This window comes from Nomascus leucogenys, chromosome 22a (assembly GCF_006542625.1).
Source record: "Nomascus leucogenys isolate Asia chromosome 22a, Asia_NLE_v1, whole genome shotgun sequence".
Lineage (NCBI taxonomy): Eukaryota > Metazoa > Chordata > Mammalia > Primates > Hylobatidae > Nomascus > Nomascus leucogenys.
The window spans coordinates 10,258,434-10,277,106 of record NC_044402.1 but is presented as its reverse complement, the minus strand read 5'-3'; the positions used below and the strand labels follow the sequence as shown (position 1 = coordinate 10,277,106).

General features: G+C 44.5%; 1 long non-coding RNA gene across 1 annotated transcript; it reads left to right on the top strand.

The window, feature by feature from the left end:
• The first annotated feature begins 8,532 nt into the window (after positions 1 to 8,532).
• LOC100598511 lies at positions 8,533 to 17,113 on the top strand. The gene is made up of 3 exons (XR_004027915.1): positions 8,533 to 8,654; positions 15,909 to 15,963; positions 16,575 to 17,113. It is a non-coding gene; the product is annotated as an uncharacterized LOC100598511 (long non-coding RNA).
• Positions 17,114 to 18,673: the final 1,560 nt, after the last annotated feature.

The window sequence follows — 18,673 nt, the reverse complement described above, 5'->3', positions numbered from 1 at the left end:
AGGAGATGGACACCATTCTGGCCAACATGGTGAAACCTCATCTCTACTAAAAATACAAAAAAATTAGCCAGGCGTGGTGGCGGGCACCTGTAGTCCTAGCTACTTGGGAGGCTGAGGCAGGAGAATGGCAGAACCCGGGAGGTGGAGCTTGCAGTGAGCCGAGATCGCACCACTGGACTCCAGCCTGGGCAACAGAGTGAGACTCTGTCTCAAAAAAAAAAAAAAAAATTAGCCAGGTGTTGTGGCGTGCATCTGTAATCCCAGCTATTTAGGAGGCTGAGGCAGGAGAATCGTTTGAACCTGGGAGGGGGAGGTTGCAGTGAGCTGAGATCATGCCACTGTACTCCAGCCTGGGCAACAGAGCAAGACTCCATCTCAAAAATAAATAAATAAATAAGAGTAATACCTAAGGGGGTATTTGTGAGTTTTAAAGAAAAAAAAAATGCATGTAACATGTCCAGAACAGAACCTGGTGCATTGGAAGCTCTGAATAAATATTATCTTATATCATCATCATCATCATTAAGTGGGAACAATTGTTGAGAAATTGATATCAATTGTTTATAAGAAGTTTTCTAGAAAACACATTGGCCCCCACCCTATCCCCAAGCCCTCAATGGTAACTCCTAACACAGAGCTGGAGTGTTTGTTAAATGGCCAGGAACTGCTATTGTTTAACCCGGGGCCTGTAATTGGTGTTGCTATATCAGGAAATATGGAAGAGGGATTCCCGGGCACCTTTGCTCAACAACCCTGCCTGTCTAGTATGGGTCTAGGTGTCTTCATTCACCCATCCATCCCTCCATTTGTTCATTCATCAAAGCACTTTTATATACAATATATACTTTATGCCAGGCACTGTGCAAGACATCAGGCACACAACAGAGAACTAAACTGGGCATGGCTGCTGTGCACAGGTAGCTAGTGGGAGCCAGGCCTTAATCAGACCATCCCATTGATGACAGAAGGGCACTGAAGGAGAGGGAGGCTGTTTCCATTAAAGGAGACCTGGGTGTGGGGTGGTCAAGTAAGGCTTCCAGGAGGAAGTTATGCTTCAGGTGAAACCGGAAGGACACATGGGATGAGTGGAAAGGACTTGGACACAAGAGGAAACGGGAAGGAGAAAGGCTGGAACCCCCTGGGTTGGGGTAAGGGAGGACACTCTCTTTTGACTGTGGGGATGTTGTAAGAGGAACCTGTTTCACACCAGGGACATTAATAGCAGCCAAATCCGCCTTGACCACAGAGCAGAGTGGGAGACACCGTCTCTTGTGGACATGGAATGGGGGCTGCATTTTCAGCAACAAAACTGGAGGGGGCGCTCCAGGCCCAACACTACTCTGGCTCATATTGTCTCAAGGCTGTGGGAGTCCAAGGATCATAGCAAAGAAGACCTTATTTTTCTCACTTCTGACCTGGTGCCTTGGTGAGTGTTCCCCAGCGCATCTTAACATACTTTCATGGGCCCTAGAAGGGCACTGCATTGGAAACCAGCGAATTGGGAGTCCAGCTCTGGCTCTGCACGGCCTACCGCCGTCCACCAGGAACTAGGCAGCTTCCAAGGGCAGTGGCCAGTCTGATTGGCTGTGTCCTCCACCCAGCATAGTGCCAGGCCTACAAAAGCCTCGGTGGGGCCAGGCGGGGTGGCTCACACCTGTAATCCCAGCACTTTGTAAGGCCGAGGTGGGCAGATCACCCAAGGTCAAGAGTTTGAGACCAGCCTGGCTGGCCAACATGGCAAAACCCCGTCTCTACTAAAATACAAAAATTAGCTGGGTGTGGTGGCACATGCCTGTAATCCCAGCTGCTAGGGAGGCTGGGGTAGGAGAATTGCTTGAACCCGGGAGGTGGAGGTTGTAGTGAGCTGAGATCACACCACTATACCACTGCACTCCAGCCTGGGCGACAGAGCAAGACTCTGTCTAAAAAAAAAAAAAGGCTCGGTGGTGTTTGTTAAGTGATTAAAATCTAAAGACAAAGCTGGCAGGAGCCAACTAGAAAACCAGTCAACCAGTCACCTAAGAAAGAATAGGTACATGGGCAGCTGTGGGCCAAGAGCCCAAGGCTCCACTGGAGCTCATAGAACTTTGTGAACCTGTGGGTGGATCTCTTTCATCAGTTTTGGAAAATTCTCAGCCATTATCTCTCCAAATACTAGGTCTGCCCCGATCTCTCACCTGTTTTATGGGACTCTAGTTACACAATGCTAGGCCATTTTTTCATGTCCTGCATGTCACTTTTACTCTGTTCTGTTCTTTCTTTTTGTTTTCTGCATGCTTCAGTTTGGATATTTTCTATTGACCTATCTTCAAGTTTATTAATTCTGTATTTAGCTGTGTGCATGCTGCTATTAAACCCATCTAATGAGTCCTCAGTTTTATATATTATGTTTTTCAGGTCCACAACGCTATTTGCTTTTTTCTTTTTCTTTTTCTTCTTTTTTCTTTTTCGAGACGGAGTTTCCCTCTTGTTGCCCAGGCTGGAGTGCAATGGCGCAATCTCGGCTCACTGCAACCTTTGCCTCCCGGGTTCAAGCAATTCTCCGGCCTCAGCCTCCCGAGTAGCTAAGATTACAGGCATGCACCACTGTGCCCAGCTAATTTTGTATTTTTAGTAGAGACAGGGTTTCTCCATGTTGGTCAGGCTGGTCTCGAACTCCCAACCTCAGGTGATCCGCCTGCCTCAGGCTCCCAAAGTGCTGAGATTACAGGCGCCCGGCCACTTTTTTCATAAATTGCAAATTATTGATTTAAATTCTCCATTTTCATCTTTTGTGCATAATTTCTTCTATTTTTAATGTATTCATAATCAGTACTTCAACATCCCTCTTGACTAACTTCAGAATGTAAGGCATCACTGGGTCTGCCTCTATTGTCCATTTTTCCTTCTGGTTACTTTTTCTTCTTCTTTGAAGGTCACATTTTTTAAAAAATTGTATGATGACTGTTTGGTGTAAGAGATCCATAAAGGCTATAGATGATGCTATTTTCCACCAGAGAGTTTTCCTCCTTCCCCAGCAACTGGGCTGGATCATGGCTGGGGTGGACCTTATGTGGGTTCAGTCCACCTCTGGTTTATATCTGGTCTTTGAACATGGCCCTCCTGGATTCAAAGTTTTTCTGTTTCCTCAATTCTATGAACGTTAGCTCATCTTGTCCTTTGTTGATTCCACAGCTTTTCAATGTCTAGAGAGTATAATTTTGGTAACTTTTCCATTTTTTTCCTAATTGTTACAGCAGGAACTCAGGCTGCTGTGACCCACTGCATTCTACACAGAGGTGAAAGTTGGACAAACCATTTTGTTGTTGTTCATTGCTGTTTTCCCAGTACCGGAGAATATTTAGCACACAGTGGATGCTCAAAAATACTTATTGGATTGAATCCAAATATGGGACTTTGAATAGAAAACTCAGATTTAAGTTTTGATTCTAGCCCTGGGGACCATGGAACTGTTATTTCACATCTCTGAGGCTCAGTTTCAGCATCTGTAATATGGTGGTAATATCTTTCTGCCTATAGAGTTGTGAAAAGAATGAAAAGAGAGCTTATATATAATGTACTTAGCACATCGGAGATATCAAGCAAATTGAATACCTAAGATGTTACTTATTCTACTTTTCCTACTCTGCCATGCATTTAAGTTATTTCAGTGTTTTTCATCACCTTTAATGATGACAGTGGTGGTGAAGACAAAGGGTGTGAGACATAATTAAAAGATAGAATTGGAGATGTTGAGATAAGGGAGAAGCAGAAGCTAAGTATGAAGTCCAACTTTCTGCACCGTGGCCTGGGAGCTGGCATTCCCTGGGCCAGTCATGGGTGGGTTTCACTCTTTTCTATTGCCTAGGGTTCCTTGGCCTAATGACAGAGATCACCAACACTGTACAAATGTACATGCAATGGAGTGGTGTTTCCATTTGTGTGGTCACAGTGGGGAGTGGGGAGAGAAAGTCTGAGAGATAAACCCTGGCATCTTTTTTTAAGTTGACATGAAACCCATCTAGTATGCAGACTGTGGGGGCCAAGTGCTATTATCCACTATCAGGAATTATTCATCAAATCTAGTCATGTGAGAGGGGCTTGGAAGCCCTTGCAGTTTCTAATCACCACTGGTGTGTGAAATAGATTTTAATTAGCATACAGGTTGTAGGAGTCTTTCATCAGTCCTGTCATTTGGATCACATAACTGACCCGACAGTTTGAGATTCTCTAAGCCCTAGTAATAAATAGCAGGGAGAAGAAGAGGCTTAGAATTTACTAATCATGGCTCAGCCTCGGGTTCGGGATGATAAAGCTTCTTGCTGAATATATGCAGGCCTTCTTGATCCTGGGCATTAAACAACCTTTCTCTCTCTCTCTTCTCTCTCCTCTCTCTCTCTCACTGTATGTGTATAAACAATTTTGGGGAATTATTTTCTAAATATCAACATTTAGGGGGCTGGGGGTTATTTGTTAAATATCAACATTTCCCAAAAAATACAGGTGTCTTCAAATCAACCATTATTGATAGACAGAGATCACAGTGTGCCGGCAGTATGGTGGGTTTTCTTAGCAATCTGAGATAATCACACTAACTACATTCATGGCATTTCCCAGGGGACCAGCATTTCCGAAGGCATCAGGTGGAAGGCAGAGATCTAGGATCTGATTGAAAAAAACACCTGCAATCAAATGCATTCTCAAACCATTTATCTAGGTACAGCTATGGGCATAGATTTAGGTGTAGGCATAGGTATAGGTATATGTATATAGATGTACCTAAATCTATAATCCTTGGAGATTCTTTGTCATCTCCGAATCTCTGCCTTCCCATCTCTAAAGTGGGCTTAATGACAGTCTCTCCCTGATGGAGTTACTGTGACGATTAAATGAGATACCATAATCTAAAAATCCTGGCAGAGTATCTTTCATCTTTCATGTTTTTCATTTATTTTTTGTTTTTGTTAGTTTGTTTGCTTTTGAGATGGAGTCTTGCTGTGTTGCCCAGGCTGGAGTGAAGTGGCACGATCTCAGCTCACTGCAACCTCCCGTGTTCAAGCCATTCTCCTGCCTCAGCCTCCCAAGTAACTGGTAGCCGGGATTACACGCATCTGCCACCACATCTGGCTAATTTTTGTATTTTTAGTGGAGACAGGGTATCACCATGTTGACCAGGCTGGTCTTGCACTCCTGACCTCAAGTGATCCGCCCACTTTGGCCTCCCAAACTGCTGGGATTACAGGTGCGCGCCACCACACCAGGCTAATTTTTGTATTTTTAGTAGAGACAGGGTTTTGCCGTGTTGGCCAGGCTGGTCTTGCCCTCCTGACCTCAAGTGATCTGCCCGCCTCGGCCTTCCAAAGTGCCAGGATTACAGGCATGAGCCACCACACCCAGGCTTCATTTCTTTTTTCTAACTTTTCTTGGTTATCTTTCCAGCTTCCTCTTCCTGATGAACTTTAGAATCATTTTGCCAACAGATTCTCTTTCTAATTTATGCTCACCTACACACATTCAAGGCATTGAAAAATAGCTTCAATATCAGCCTGTCCTCAGCCCTGCAAAACATGGGTGCCATTTGGCAGGAGATGCTTCCGCTTTCACCTTCTGAGAGCCAGTGGTCACCAACCTCACCTCTCTGCTGGCACCTGGCAAAGGGAAAAGAATTTGCTGAGGACTCTGGGAGGATTTGCTCATCTCTCCATCAGCCTCACCCTGGCAGTGGGATTTCTGCTTCTCCTTTGAAAGGCAGTCTGGTGAGATGCTGATAGTGATGCTGATCTGATGCTGGTGCTGATTCTTATGCCAATGCCAATATTATCAGTTATATAACAACAGCAACATGAATAGTATTTTTTGAGTATTTGTTCTGGGTCAGAAACTGTGCCAATCATTTTACATATTTTATCTCCTCTAATGTAGTCAGTATGGTACAGGAGTTGGAAGCTTTTTCTGTAAAGCATAAAAGCCTAAATATGTTCAGCTTTGCTGGCCATACGTTCTCTATTGCAACTACTCAACATTCTTTTTCTTTTCTTTTTTCTTTTTCTTTTTTTTTTTTTTGGAGACAGAGTCTCACTCTCTCACCCAGGCTGGAGTGCAGTGGCGTGATCTCAGCTTACTGCAGCCTCTGCCTCCCAGGTTCAAGCAACTCTTCTGCCTCAGCCACCCAAGTAGCTGGGATTATAGGCATGTGCCACCACGCCTGACTAATTTTTGTATTTTTAGTAGAGATGGGGTTTCGCTATGTTGTCTAGGCTGGTCTCAAACTCCTGAGCTCAAGTGCTATTCCCACCTTGGCCTCCCAAAGTGCTGGGATTACAGGCGTGAGCCACTGTGCCCAGCCTCAACTTTGCTTGTATAGTGCAAAAATAGCCATAGCCAATATGTAAAAAAATGGGCATGGCTGTGTTCAAATAAGTATTTACAAAAACACTCAGTGTGTTGAATTTGGCCCACAGACCATAGATTGCCAACCCTAGCAGAAAGGAATGGCTCAGAGGGGAGACTCTTCAGCCAGACTGCTTGGATTCAAATCCAAGCTCTGGCACTTTTTGCCTCTGGAGCCTTAGGTGAATTATTTAACCTCTTTGTGGTGAAGTCCCTCAACATTCTTCCTCTCCCTTTTTGTGTAATAGGTTTTTGCCAGGCAGAGGGCAGTCCAGAATAAAGACTCCATTCCTCAGCTCCCTTGTAGCTATGTGAGGCCATGTGCCTACGTCTCACCCAGTGGGATCTGAGCCAAAATGTCATGTTAGTTTCTGGGAGGTCTTCCTCAAGAGACAGCCCCTTTCTCATTTTTTGGTCTTTGTTTTATTTTATAATCCCTTATTCTATTGTGCTGTTCACACTGGTGCTTCCAGCATGGCCCATGGGCTTTAGTCAAGGCACTGGTGATGGGTGCCCAGCTGCATTTCATTCAGACTTGTTATGGACTGGGGACACCTATGTATGTACCGCTCATTCCCCACTATACCCCTTAGATGGGAATGCCATTTTATTTATCCTTTTACTCTCTCTCCATTGTGTACTAGCAGTGGTACATCAGGGGAGACTTAATTGTCTCTTTCATTTTCATGTTTTTAGATTGAGAGGAACAGCACTTGAGAAGCTGTACCTGAAGAGCCTCATCCACACCTGCACTTGATCTCTATGATGAGGTCCTGGACCTTAAGCCTGAACCTGATGCCATTGTGGACTGAAAGTCTGGATGTCTTAGGAGGCAGTGAGTCAATTTTGCATGTGAAAAGAATGTACATAGTGGCTAGAGGCTGGATGATGCTAGCTTGCCTCCAAAGATAACCACTATTAATTATTTTACCTGTATACACATGCTACTTTCCCATCGAGAAGTGAAGTCTCTTCTTCTAACTCCTTGAATCCAATTTGTGCTTTGACCAATAGATACAAGAGATGATATCCAAGGCTAGGTCTAAGAAGCTTTATAGCTGCCACCTGAGTCTCCTGCAAAGTTTGCTCTTGGTATATACCCTTTGGGAATCCAACCACCATGCTATGAGACAGCCCCAAGCCCACACAAAGGCCATGTGTGGGACTTTCGGTTCCTACAGCTCCAGCTGAGCTTCCAGCTGACAGCCAGTGTCAACTGACAGCATTGTGTCTGCACCAACTTGGACAGCAGGCCCAGTTGAGCCTTCAGGTGACTGCACCTCGGCCGCCATATGACTGAAACCATGTGAGAGTGCCCAAGTGAGAACTTACTTCCTAGCTGAGCCACATCAACCCACGGAACCGTGAGTGATAATCATAAATTGTTTTAAGCAACTCAGTTTTGGGGTGGTTTGATGTGTCAGTAGCAGTAAATCCATACGGGTCAGCAGCAACCTCAATTCTCGCCTCCTCAGAAGAAAGAATTCGGTCGAGGGGCATAAGGCAGAGTGAGAGACTGAGGCAAGTTTTAGAGCAGGCGTGAAAGTTTATTTAAAAGTTTTAGAGCAGGCCAAGCACTGGGCCAGGTGGCTCACACCTGAAATCCTAGGGGAGGCTGAGGTGGGCGGATCACTTTAGGTCAGGAGCTCCAGACCAGCCTGGCCAACCATGGCCAACATGGTGAAACCCCGTCTCTATTAAAAATACAAAAATTAGCTGGGCGTGGTGGTAGGCACCTATAATCCCAGCTACTCAGGAGGCTGAGGCAGGAGAATCGCTTGAACACAGGAGGTGGAGGCTGCAGTGAGCAGAGATTGCACCACTGCCCTCCAGCCTGGGCGACAGAGGGAGACTCCATCTCAATAAATCAATAAAATCAAAATAATAAAAATAAAGGTTTTAGAGCAGGAATGAAAGAAAGTAAAATACACTTGAAAGAGGGCCAAGTAGGTGACTTGATTCAAGTGCATGGTTTGACTCTTGACTTGGGGTTTCATGTGTTGGCATGCTTGTGGGGTCTACGTCTCTTCTCTGCTGATTCTCCCCTGGGGTGGGTTCTCTGCATGCGTGGTCCGCCAGCACTTGGGACGGGAACATGCGCAGTGTGTTTACTGGAGTTGTGCGCATGCTCACTTGAGGCAGCCTTCCCTTAACCAGCTGAAGGTTTCTAAGGAAGGTCACATAGCAGTTAAACTCCACCATTTTGTCTCTCAGTGTTGATACTTGAGCCCACGCGTCCAGCTCCTGAGATCTTATTGGGAAGCTGCTGATCATCAGTTTCAGGTGTTTCTATCTGTTGGGAGCCCTCCTTTCCCTGGTGCTGGCTGTAACCAATTATTATTTTAGAGACACAGTTAATGACCACCTGACCATGACCTGACGGTCACCTGACATTCCTGGTCGGGAGGAGCCGTCTCCTGCCCTGCTTATGTCTGCCTGACTACCTACTGCAACGGACGCAGCCAGATGGAACATCGGCTTTGCTCGGTATCACGTAGAATTAGATGTCCCGGGCTCCTTTGCCATCTGGGTTCTTGGTAGTTTGGGCTAATGGGAAGCACTAGTGGGAGACTCAAAGGTGGGAGGAAGGAAGAAACCTTCCTTCTCTCCTTCTTTCCTTTTCTGCTTCTTTCTTTCTCTCTCTCTGCTTTTGTTGGCATCTCCTGCAATGGCTGTATCTCTTCCTTGGCTCTGTGTCTCGTCAGAGAGACCCTCCCTCTGTGGTTCCGTCCCCCAGCGGGCAGCTCTCATTGTATTCTAGCTCCTACCAGGCTGCCCCAGCTTCTAGCTCCTGGCAAACGTCTATTATCCTTCCAGCATCAGGGGTGGCAGCAGTTCACTGTCATTGCTACACCATCCCATTGGGCTTCTCACCGTTTTCCTCATCCGTGTAACCAACTTCTAGGATTTAAATTCTTTCTACTTGAAACACCTAAAGTGGCCTCTGTTTTCCTAACTGGACCCTGGAGGATACAGCGTGTAAGAGGATAACATTGTCTAGTCCAGCAGGCCAGGGAAGGCTTCCCTCCAGAAGGGGTATTTGAGTCAAGGTCTGAGAAATGACTAGGCTTTCCGGGCATAGGAGATAAACAAGTGTAATGGCCCAAGGGAAAGGCAGACTGACATATTAGAAGTACTGGGGCAGGCCGAGCACGGTGCCTCACTCCTGTAATCCCAGCACTTTGGGAGGCCGAGGTGGACGGATCGCGAGGTCAGGAGATGGAGACCATCCTGGCTAACACGGTGAAACCCCGTCTGTACTAAAAATACAAAAACAAAATTAGCCAGGTGTGGTGGCAGGCGCCTGTAGTCTCGGCTACTCAGGATGCTGAGGCAGGAGAATGGCGTGAACCTGGGAGGCAGAGCTTGCAGTGAGCCGAGATGGCACCACTGCACTCCAGCCTGGGCAACAGAGAGAGACTCCATCTCAAAAAAAAAAAAAAAAAAAAAAAAGACTGGGGCAAAGTGGCAATGTTGCTGTGCCACAAAGAAATTGAGAGGGGGACTGTCATGAGATAAAGTTGAAGTTTGCAGGGTCAAAGCAGGGGGCTCTCAATCCTTAGTGTGAATTAGAATCACCTGGAGATTAAATATATATAAACATGTAGTTTATCTATATTTATATATAATATATATTTAATATGTTTATACTGATATAAATATATATCAGTATAAATATATATTTAATATATCAGTATATATAAACATATAAATATATAAATAATATATAGATATATTTATATATTTTTATTGATATGTATTTGTATATTATATAAAAATATATAATATAAAAATATATACTGATAAAATATATCAGTATACATGTATATGTATATCAGCATATATAAATATATGTTAGTATATTATATATATACCAGTATATATAAATATATGTTAGTATATTATATATATACCAGTATATATAAATATATGTTAGTATATTATATATACCAGTATATATAAATATATGTTAGTATATTATATATATACCAGTATATATAAATATATGTTAGTATATTATATATATACTGATGCTCAGACCTCATCCCAGACTAACTGAATCAGAATCCCTTAGGATTGGGCCAGCATGATTCCTATATGCAGTCAGGGTTGAGAACCGCTGGGCCTTGACCATGCAAGGCCTTGCCAGCCATGGTCTTTATCCTGATCAATGAGAAGATCCCAAAAGGTGGTGGGTTCTCTGGCTATAGGGTGGGGAAGTGATTGGAGGGGTCAGGAATTGAGGCAGAAAATCCTGTAGGCAGCTATTGTAGCAGATCAACGTTCTCCTGGCTTGCTGAGCATGGGAAGGGACAAAAACTGGTTCTGTACTTGCTGATGAGATTCTCCGGACTGACCCCCCTTGGTTCCTCACATCTGCCATCTTGCTCTGGATTTTCCTACTCCCTGTTGGTTCCCTTCAGCTGGGCTCTGTCCTCATGTTCATCTGCCGTGGAAAGTTTCCTGCTAATGAACCCTCCCCAGTACCCATCCCTCTTTCTCCTGGGCAGATGGATGCAGCCATTCTACATCCCTGCAAAGGGCTACTCTGGTAGAACCTAGGATCCTAAACTCCTTAAGTACCCTGAATTTTAAAATTGTGATTGTATTTGGCGGCGTTAATCAAAAATTGGAAGTACATGGAATTAGAACCTTTGGCCAGAGAATCTCCGAGTTGAAAGCCCTCCCTTAGAAATAGCCTCTTCCAACCCCTGAATTTCATTATCCAAGAAGATCCATGAGCTCTGGAGAGTTCAGGACCCAGGTCTCCTAAGGACTTCTGCTTCCCTGGCTTTCCTTCACATCTTTCTGTCCTAGGGATTTAAGACCATGAATTTGCAAATGCTCTGCCTGAAGTGTGTATTGAAGCTCTGGAGACTTCACCCGGATTCCCAGGGCCATGATTATCATAATAACGTATGAACGAGAATCTTTCTGTAAATTTAAATCACTGCATTTTCACTTCTTGCTTTGAATTCAGTTTTCTTGCACCTGCTCCCTCCAGGGGAGCCAGAAGGCTTATTGCCCCAAGGCAGGAGAGGCTGTGTGAGACCTGGTTTTGAAAGCTTTGAGAAGAGAAGTGCTGGGATTCCTTTATCTCCTCCGTCAGCATATCAAGGGCAAAGCCTAGAGGCTCTTAGGGATCCCCATGGTCAGCTTGGGGAAGGCCAGGCCACCATTGAGAGTGGAGTCAGGGAGGCTTTGGGAGAGCAGCCAGCACCATGGGAACCTGGAGAGTCATGGGAGAGAAAGGAGGAGGTGCTAGAGATTGGAAGGCCAGTGAGGCAGAAGCTTGTTTTCTGATTTTTCTTCCTGGGCCCAAGGCTGGAAGATAGGGTGTTGGAACCATGAGGATATTCATGGCAAGGAAGGGGCTGCTGCCTCTGGCCCTGGAGCCCACCTTCGGAAAGGTACCAGGAGGGTCAGCTGAGGAACCTTAAGTTTTCGCTTTCTCCTGAGTGGCACAGAGGCTGAATGAACTGCCCAAGGGCCTGCCCTGGGCAAGGGAAGGTGGCACTCGGGCCAACGGGCTGGCTGGAGGTGACAGCAATGGCAATCCAGGAGGGATCCTGCACCTCTAACAAGCCCCAAGATCAGACCGAGAGTTACCCTGGCCCCCAGGGGCTCCAGGGGGAGAGGTGACTGTGGGGACCCATGCATGCCAGGGGCACATCCAGGTGTTACTGGTGGAAGGTGTCCAGGTTCTTGGCGTCTTGAACAAATAATTGGACAAAACTCACAAAGTGAGGAAAGCAAAAGCACAGATTTATTGAAAATGAAAGTACACTCCACAGTGTGGGAGCAGGCCGGGACATAGGGGCTCATGAGCCCCGGTTACAGAATTTTCTGGGGTTTCAATACTCCAGACGTTTTCCACTGGTTACTTGGTATATGTTCTGTGTAAATGAAGACAATGAAGATAAGTTACAAAGTCATTTACTCAGAATGTGCCCAGAATATGTAAATGGAGAGGATATTATTTGGTGTGTGCGGTTTATGTAAATGGAGAGGACGAATATGAAGTTACAAAGTGTAAAAGCAGCGGAAGTCACTTGGCGTGTGTGGTCTATGTAAATGGAGAGGTTGTCACTGTGTATGCGGTTTATGTAAATGGAGAGGATGAATGTGAAGTTACAAAGTGTAAATGGTGTAAATGGAGACGATGAAGTGAGGTTACAAAGCCATTCCTATTCCATTTGATTTTCTTCTAGGAAGTCAGTGTGGATCAGCCTTATTTATGTTCATGGCCTCCAGGCCCTATTCTCCTGCCTCACAGGGACCGGCCAGAATCTCTATCCTTACAGCACTTTGGAATGTATATGCTGCTCTCCCCACATCGCCTTAGGGAGCAGGCCGGTGTCAGGGGCAGCACAAGGACGGCCAACAGGACAGGTGCATAAGTAAGACTGATACAATTTGAGGGCTCAGATCTGAGAATACTCTAAACAGGATCCAAATAACATTGTTGCCTCCTAACCAGCAGGTGGGAGCTCAAGAGAAAGACTAGACTTGTTCCACGTTAAATAAGTAATAATATTTTTTTCCTTGAACATCTTGATGATAATATCAATTAAATGTGTGGCCCTAATTCAATAGCTACCATTTATTGAGCATCTATTTTGTGCCAGACTCGCTGCTGGTATTTGATAGTGCAGTGCCTGACAAGTAGACACACTGGCTTAAATGTCGTTGTTACTGGCATTATTGTTACGATGATGTTTTAATCCTCCCAATGGAATTGAGCCTTTATTATAAAGATCATAAGATGTTCACTTTTACTTATTTCCTTGTCCTTTTCTTCCTGCATGCATGCTTGCTTGCACAAGGGAAGTCACTAGTAATTGATTAACTTCCTATCCTAACCCCCAGGGCTGCCTGCAAGATTGATGAACTGTTTTTCTTTCAAAGAACAATGATCCTTAGGTCATGCAGACCTCCTTGATAGCATCTAGGAGTTTGTTTGGGCCGAGGAACTCAAACAGCTTTGATTATTGGGGCAACCCATCTCCTGCATACCTACTTTGCTCATAAAACCCCCCAGTTATGTTAAAAGGCAGATTGGATTTGAGAGGCTGCTCCTCCTGCCTTCTTGCTTTAGCCAAATCAAATAAACCTTTCTCTGCTTCTAAGTGCTGATGTGTCAGTGTTTGGCTTGCTGTATATCAGGTACATGAACCTAAAATTTGGGGGTTGATAACACCAACAGCTCTGCACATTACTGTCATCCAGTCTTACTAATGGGGAAAACGTGTTCACAGGACTTGCCCAGGGTCACACATTTTAATCAGTGGCAAAGTCAGAGTTAAAAATATTTATGTACTTTTTTTTGTTTTTATAATTCAAGGATGCATCACTATTTTATGTACCACAAAGAAAGAAAAACAGCTAACTATTAAACTATAATACAGTATTTCCTTCGCATTTAGAATTTTTGTTGTAAACTCATTATAAAGAGCTCTTTTAAACTCAGTTAGACATAGACTTTGGTTATTTATTGTGCTTTTGCATATATAGAAAAGAAAATATGAGTGAAATAAATTGGTAAATTATTTTAAAAATATCTTCACATTCAAACCCTACTTCTTTTTTTCAATATTGTTTTTAATCATATGATTATCTCAACAGAGAAACCCTACTTCTTCTTCTTTTTTTTTTGAGAAGGTGTCTCTCTCTGTCGCCCTGGCTGGAGTGCAGTGGCGCTATCTCGGCTCACTGCAAGCTCCGCCTCCCGGGTTCACGCCATTCTCCTGCCTCAGTCTCCCGAGTAGCTGGGACTACAGGCGCCCACCACCACGCCCGGCTAATTTTTTGTATTTTTAGTAGAGACGGGTTTTCACCATGTTAACCAGGATGGTCTCGATCTCCTGACCCCGTGATCCACCCGCCTCGGCCTCCCAAAGTGCTGGGATTACAGGCTTGAGCCACCGCGCCTGGCCGAGAAACCCTACTTCTTTTAAATAACTTCCCAACTCAGAGTTATAGATATCCTCTGTGTGATCAAGTGTGTTGGCAATGCAATATTTAAAAAAAAAAAAACTTTATATTTTGGAACAATTTCAAATTTAGAGAAAAATTGCCAGAATAGTACAAAAATTTCCTTTATACCCTTCAGCAAATTCCCACATTTTTTATCTGATTATATCACCTTCTCATTTTCTGTGTGTGTATGTGTGCATGTATGTGTCCATGTACATTGTTATTTTCTGAATCAGTTCAGAGTAAGCTGCAGACATGATGTCCCTTTATTCCTGAATACTTCAGCATGATTTCAAAAAAAAGGCACACAGTGGCTCATGCCTGTAATCCCAGCACTTTGGGAGGCTGAGGTGGGCAGATCACCTGAGGTCAGGAGTTCAAGACTAGCCTCACCAACATGGCAAAACCCTGTCTCTACTAAAAATATTAAAAAATTAGCCAGGTGTGGTGGCAGGCGCCTGTAATCCCAGCTACTCGGGAAGCTGAGGCATGAGAATTGCTTGAACCTGGGAGGCACAGGTTGCAGTGAGCCGAGATCACGCCACTGCACTCCAGCCTTGGGGATAGAGAGAGACTCTGTCTCCAAAAAAAAGGACATTTTCTAATCTAACCATAGAACAATGATTAAAACCAAGAAATCAACATTGATACAATACTATTATATAACCTACAGATTTTATTCAGATTTCACCATTTTATCAATAATGTCTATTACAATAAATAATAATATAATACATATATTCATTAAAATATAATATTTATATGTTAATTATTATAAATAAATAAATATGCATATATATTTTTTTCTGGTCCAGAATTCAATCCAGGATCATACATTACATTTAGTTGTTGTGTCTCTTCAGGTTCTTTTAATCAGGAACAGCTCCTCAGACTTCTTTTGTCTTTCACAATCTTGATATTTTTCAAGAGTACAGATAAGTCATTTTGTATGAAGTCTCTCAGTTCAGATTTGTCTGGTATTTCTTTATGAGTAGATTCAGGTTTTGCATTTTTGGGGGCACAGTTACCACAAAGGTAAGTATATGGCCTTCTCAGCTTATTATGTCAAGAGACACTTGATGTCAATTTGTCCCATTTAGGGGAAGCTAATTTTGATCACTTGGCTAAGGTGGTATCTGCCAGATTTCACTGCTGTCACGTAACAGTTTTTCCTTTTGTAGCGTATTAGTCTTGTTCTCATGCTGCTACTAAAGTCATACCTGAGACTGGGTAAATTATAAAGGAAAGATATTTAATTGACTCACAGTTCAGCATGGCTGGGGAGGACTCAGGAAACTTGCAATCATGGCAGAAGGAGAAGCAAACACATTCTTCTTCACATGTCGTCATCAAAGAGAAGTGCTGAGCCAAAGGGAGAGAAGCCCTTGAGAAAACCATCAGATCTTGTGAGGACTCACTCACTATCATGAGAACAGCAGCATGGGGGTAACAGTCCCCCATGATTCAATTACCTCCCACCAGGTCCCTTCCATTTATCAACTTTGGCGTCCCCATAGCTCCAGGGTGGGGAAAGAGGAAATAATACTTTCCCTCTTTTACAGAAGAGGGGGTTGAAGATCCGAGAGGCTGAGTTACTTCCACAAAGTAACACAGCTGGTAAGTTCCAAGGCTGGGCTTCTTGCTCTAAGACTGGTGCTAGTTCTGGAGGGACCAGAATGCTCCTGGATTTATCCTCTGGAGTTGATGGAGCAGACCATGCCCTGCCCTACTCGAAGTATCTTGGGCGTAAATGAGAAGTAGACTACACATGACAGCGAAATTTTAAATTGGGCTGAGCCCAATTTATTGGACTTTATAATAACAGAAAGTGATTGGAAAGCTGTGGGGTTTGCTGAGAGACCTTTGGGAAAGGAACAAGGACATTCAAAAGAGTGTTTGGGGAAAATAAAGCCATTTCTGGTTTGTACCAACCCCCTTTGGTCTTATCCAGCACGCTGCCTGGGAGCCCACACCTCGCTCGGCCTGTGAGGGGCACTCCACCAATGTTTGTTCAATGACTCCGGGAATGGATCAGGTGTCAAACTCTGTTTGGCTATGTGTGGGTGGATTTGACATGGGGTTCAGTCCTGGGGATGCTATTACAGAACCATAATTGGTTTCTCAGAGGTGATTTAGTCCCTTGTTAGCAGACTAGAACACTTGAGGACTTCAATCTACTGACATTTAGATTGCCTTGGGAGAACAGCCAGCAATTCCTGCACCCACAGATTTTAAATGCCTGCATTCAGCATCCCTGCAGCAGGCTCCAGGTGGAATTCTAATGGGACCAGCCTCCAGTCCCTGGACCTTAGCCGTGTAAGGAGAGAAGAGGACATCTGCACACCTCCTCTCGGAGAAAGCCTGATGCCTACTAAAGGACTTGGGGGGTGGACGCAATGACCCTCAGTCTGGAGCTTGTTCACTGATCATTGGAGACTTTCATTTGGGCAGGTGGTCTTGGGCCTCTATGAGCAGCAGGCTGCACCCCACTGTGACCTCCTCATTCCACTCTGAGGCATCTTCATGAAAGCAGATGTCCATTGAAAAGCACCCAAGTGCAGTCTCAGCGATGAACTTCAGAGACAATTAAGACAAAGGCTCTCGGTTCACTCTGCCCTTGGGTGGTGCCTCTGGTATGCACTTGGCCCCTGGGTCTTTATTTAGACTAGTCACTTCACAACCCATCATGTCACCCCACCCCTAACCGTGCCCACTCTGAGGCCTCCCCTCAACTGTCTGACTTCTCACTTTGAGCTCAGCAAAGGCAAGAGATGTTTTATCTGCTTTGATGCCCTAAATGCATGGCATGGAAGCTGGCACACAGTGGGCCCTTGAAATTTGGGAGGAGTGAGTGAATATGTATATATATTATATTCCAATCTCAGCTTTCCTCACTGCTCCTCATAGTAGGAATGGATTGTAAAACTTCCCAGAATGTTCAAGAGGAGAAAGGAGAGAAAGCAGCCTGGAATTTGAGCCAAGGGGCCCACAGCCCAGCCACCAAGCCATCTGTAAAATGGGGTGGGAATATGACATGAGCCACAGGGGTGCTATGAGGGTTAATGAAGTCACCATGTGATGTACCATGCCAACATGAATAACCAGACCTCTTGATATCATCATTTCTGCATTGCCCGGCAAGTGCCTGATACACACTACACACTCAACAAGTGTGATGGGGTGTCCAGAGGAAACTGGTCTTTAGAAGAATTTTTATACCAGGCTGTACTTTCCTTTCAAAAGTTCAAAGCTGTGTTTGCATTCTGGAGTGGAGTCCTTGCTCCAGGAGGGAAGCCTTGTGTGTTAGTCAGGGTTCTCTAGAGAGACAGAACACACACACACACACACATATATATAAAATACATACATATATATATATATGGGAGTTTATTAAGTATTAACTTACATGATCACAAGGTCCCACAATAGGATGTCTGCAAGCTGAGGAGCAAGGAGAACCAGCCTGAGTCCCAAAGCTGAAGAACTTGGAGTCCAATGTTCGAGGGCAGGAAGCATTCAGCAAGGGAGAAAGATTCAGGCTGAGAGGCTAGACTAGTCTCTCCTTTTCATATTTTTCTGCCTGCTTTATATCTGCCAGTAGCTGATTACATTGTGCCCACCAGGTTAAGGGTGGATCTGCCCTCCCCAGCCCACTGACTCAAATGTTAGTCTTTTTTGGCAAGATTCTCACAGACACACCCAGGATTAATACTTTGTATCCTTCAATCCAATCAAGTGGACACTCAGTATTGACCATCACACCCTGTATTAGTTCATTTTTCATGCTGCTGATAAAGACATGCCCAAAACTGGGAACAAAAATAAATTTAATTGGACTTACAGTTCCATGTGACTGGAGAGGCCTCAGAATCATGGCAGGAGGTGAAAGGCACTTCTTACATGGGAGCAGCAAGAGAAAAATGAGGAAGAAGCAAAAGAGGAGACCACTGAGAAACCCTCAGATCTCGTGAGACATGTTCACTATCATGAGAATAACACGGGGAAGATCAGCCCCCATGATTCAATTACCTCCCCCTGGGTCCCTCCCACAACATATGGGAATTCTGGGAGATACAATTCAAGTTGAGATTTGGGGAGGGGGGACACACAGCCAAACCATATCATCCTGTCCCTGGCCCATCCAAATCTCATCTCCTCACATTTCAAAACCAATCACACCTTCCCAACAGTCCCCCAAAGTTTTAACTCATTTCAGCATTAACCCGAAAGTCCACAGTCCAAAGTCTCATCTGAGACAAGGCAAGTTCCTTCTGCCTGTGAGCCTGTAAAATCAAAAGCAAGCTAGTTACTTCCTAGATACAATGGG